We start from the raw sequence: 4,155 nt of genomic DNA, 5'->3' as shown, positions 1-4,155 counted from the left end.
TGCACAAAAACGAAACTGGGGGCATCATGTACCTACGTCTGGGGCTCACTCCAAAAGTTTCAAGTCTGAAGCCTTGTCGATTTGTCAGCTTGTTGGCCTATTCATCCGCTATCCAACAAGCTAGAGTTTGTCAAAATCCATCCATGTTAAGGTACCTTTAGACTTCGACACATGAGAGCCATGTCGGCTGGAGCTGACAGCCCTTGCTATGGGACTTACTGCACAAAAACGAAACTGGGGGCATCATGTACCTACGTCTGGGGCTCACTCCAAAAGTTTCAAGTCTGAAGCCTTGTCGATTTGTCAGCTTGTTGGCCTATTCATCCGCTATCCAACAAGCTAGAGTTTGTCAAAATCCATCCATGTTAAGGTACCTTTAGACTTCGACACATGAGAGCCATGTCGGCTGGAGCTGACAGCCCTTGCTATGGGACTTACTGCACAAAAACGAAACTGGGGGCATCATGTACCTACGTCTGGGGCTCACTCCAAAAGTTTCAAGTCTGAAGCCTTGTCGATTTGTCAGCTTGTTGGCCTATTCATCCGCTATCCAACAAGCTAGAGTTTGTCAAAATCCATCCATGTTAAGGTACCTTTAGACTTCGACACATGAGAGCCATGTCGGCTGGAGCTGACAGCCCTTGCTATGGGACTTACTGCACAAAAACGAAACTGGGGGCATCATGTACCTACGTCTGGGGCTCACTCCAAAAGTTTCAAGTCTGAAGCCTTGTCGATTTGTCAGCTTGTTGGCCTATTCATCCGCTATCCAACAAGCTAGAGTTTGTCAAAATCCATCCATGTTAAGGTACCTTTAGACTTCGACACATGAGAGCCATGTCGGCTGGAGCTGACAGCCCTTGCTATGGGACTTACTGCACAAAAACGAAACTGGGGGCATCATGTACCTACGTCTGGGGCTCACTCCAAAAGTTTCAAGTCTGAAGCCTTGTCGATTTGTCAGCTTGTTGGCCTATTCATCCGCTATCCAACAAGCTAGAGTTTGTCAAAATCCATCCATGTTAAGGTACCTTTAGACTTCGACACATGAGAGCCATGTCGGCTGGAGCTGACAGCCCTTGCTATGGGACTTACTGCACAAAAACGAAACTGGGGGCATCATGTACCTACGTCTGGGGCTCACTCCAAAAGTTTCAAGTCTGAAGCCTTGTCGATTTGTCAGCTTGTTGGCCTATTCATCCGCTATCCAACAAGCTAGAGTTTGTCAAAATCCATCCATGTTAAGGTACCTTTAGACTTCGACACATGAGAGCCATGTCGGCTGGAGCTGACAGCCCTTGCTATGGGACTTACTGCACAAAAACGAAACTGGGGCATCATGTACCTACGTCTGGGGCTCACTCCAAAAGTTTCAAGTCTGAAGCCTTGTCGATTTGTCAGCTTGTTGGCCTATTCATCCGCTATCCAACAAGCTAGAGTTTGTCAAAATCCATCCATGTTAAGGTACCTTTAGACTTCGACACATGAGAGCCATGTCGGCTGGAGCTGACAGCCCTTGCTATGGGACTTACTGCACAAAAACGAAACTGGGGCATCATGTACCTACGTCTGGGGCTCACTCCAAAAGTTTCAAGTCTGAAGCCTTGTCGATTTGTCAGCTTGTTGGCCTATTCATCCGCTATCCAACAAGCTAGAGTTTGTCAAAATCCATCCATGTTAAGGTACCTTTAGACTTCGACACATGAGAGCCATGTCGGCTGGAGCTGACAGCCCTTGCTATGGGACTTACTGCACAAAAACGAAACTGGGGGCATCATGTACCTACGTCTGGGGCTCACTCCAAAAGTTTCAAGTCTGAAGCCTTGTCGATTTGTCAGCTTGTTGGCCTATTCATCCGCTATCCAACAAGCTAGAGTTTGTCAAAATCCATCCATGTTAAGGTACCTTTAGACTTCGACACATGAGAGCCATGTCGGCTGGAGCTGACAGCCCTTGCTATGGGACTTACTGCACAAAAACGAAACTGGGGGCATCATGTACCTACGTCTGGGGCTCACTCCAAAAGTTTCAAGTCTGAAGCCTTGTCGATTTGTCAGCTTGTTGGCCTATTCATCCGCTATCCAACAAGCTAGAGTTTGTCAAAATCCATCCATGTTAAGGTACCTTTAGACTTCGACACATGAGAGCCATGTCGGCTGGAGCTGACAGCCCTTGCTATGGGACTTACTGCACAAAAACGAAACTGGGGGCATCATGTACCTACGTCTGGGGCTCACTCCAAAAGTTTCAAGTCTGAAGCCTTGTCGATTTGTCAGCTTGTTGGCCTATTCATCCGCTATCCAACAAGCTAGAGTTTGTCAAAATCCATCCATGTTAAGGTACCTTTAGACTTCGACACATGAGAGCCATGTCGGCTGGAGCTGACAGCCCTTGCTATGGGACTTACTGCACAAAAACGAAACTGGGGGCATCATGTACCTACGTCTGGGGCTCACTCCAAAAGTTTCAAGTCTGAAGCCTTGTCGATTTGTCAGCTTGTTGGCCTATTCATCCGCTATCCAACAAGCTAGAGTTTGTCAAAATCCATCCATGTTAAGGTACCTTTAGACTTCGACACATGAGAGCCATGTCGGCTGGAGCTGACAGCCCTTGCTATGGGACTTACTGCACAAAAACGAAACTGGGGCATCATGTACCTACGTCCAGGGCTCACTCCAAAAGTTTCAAGTCTGAAGCCTTGAAACTTTGTCAGCTTGTTGGCCTATTCATCCGCTATCCAACAAGCTAGAGTTTGTCAAAATCCATCCATGTTAAGGTACCTTTAGACTTCGACACATGAGAGCCATGTCGGCTGGAGCTGACAGCCCTTGCTATGGGACTTACTGCACAAAAACGAAACTGGGGCATCATGTACCTACGTCCAGGGCTCACTCCAAAAGTTTCAAGTCTGAAGCCTTGAAACTTTGTCAGCTTGTTGGCCTATTCATCCGCTATCCAGCAAGCTAGAGTTTGTCAAAATCCATCCATGTTAAGGTACTTTTAGACTCGACACATGAGAGCCATGTCGGCTGGAGCTGACAGCCCTTGCTATGGGACTTACTGCACAAAAACGAAACTGGGGGCATCATGTACGTACGTCAAGGGGTTAATTCCAAAAGTTTCAAGTCTGAAGCCTTGTCTATTTGTCAGCTTGTTGGCCTATTCATCCGCTATCCATCAAGCTTTAGTTTGTCAAAATCCATCCATGTTAAGGTACCTTTAGTCTTCGACACATGAGAGCCATGTCGGCTGGAGCTGACAGCTCTTGCTATGGGACTTACTGCACGAAAAAGAAACTGGGGGCATCATGTACCTACGTCTGGGGCTCACTCAAAAAGTTTCAAGTCTGAAGCCTTGAAGCTTTGTCAGCTTGTTGGCCTATTCATCCGCTATCCAACAAGCTAGAGTTTGTCAAAATCCATCCTTGTTAAGGTACCTTTAGACTTCGACACATGAGAGCCATGTCGGCTGGAGCTGACAGCCCTTGCTATGGGACTTACTGCACAAAAACGAAACTGGGGGCATCATGCACCTACGTCTAGGGCTCACTCCAAAAGTTTCAAGTCTGAAGCCTTGTCGATTTGTCAGCGTGTTGGCCTATTCATCTGCTATCCAACAAGCTAGAGTTTGTCAAAATCCATGCATGTTAAGGTACCTTTAGACTTCGACACATGAGAGCCATGTCGACTGGAGCTGACAGCCCTTGCTATGGGACTTACTGCACAAAAACGAAACTGGGGGCATCATGCACCTACGTCTGGGGCTCACTCCAAAAGTTTCAAGTCTGAAGCCTTGTCGATTTGTCAGCGTGTTGGCCTATTCATCCGCTATCCAACAAGCTAGAGTTTGTCAAAATCCATCCATGTTCAGGTACCTTTAGTCTTCGACACATGATAGCCATGTCGGCTGGAGCTGACAGCCCTTGCTATGGGACTTACTGCACAAAAACGAAACTGGGGCATCATGTACCTACGTCCAGGGCTCACTCCAAAAGTTTCAAGTCTGAAGCCTTGTCGATTTGTCAGCTTGTTGGCCTATTCATCCGCTATCCAACAAGCTAGAGTTTGTCAAAATCCATCCATGTTAAGGTACCTTTAGACTTCGACACATGAGAGCCATTTCGGCTGGAGCTGACAGCCCTTGCTATTTGACTTA

The sequence above is a fragment of the Patiria miniata genome, unplaced genomic scaffold, assembly GCF_015706575.1.
Source record: "Patiria miniata isolate m_02_andy unplaced genomic scaffold, ASM1570657v1 HiC_scaffold_14, whole genome shotgun sequence".
NCBI lineage: Eukaryota > Metazoa > Echinodermata > Asteroidea > Valvatida > Asterinidae > Patiria > Patiria miniata.
The sequence above is the reverse complement of the archived record's forward strand: the minus strand, read 5'-3'. Positions refer to the sequence as shown.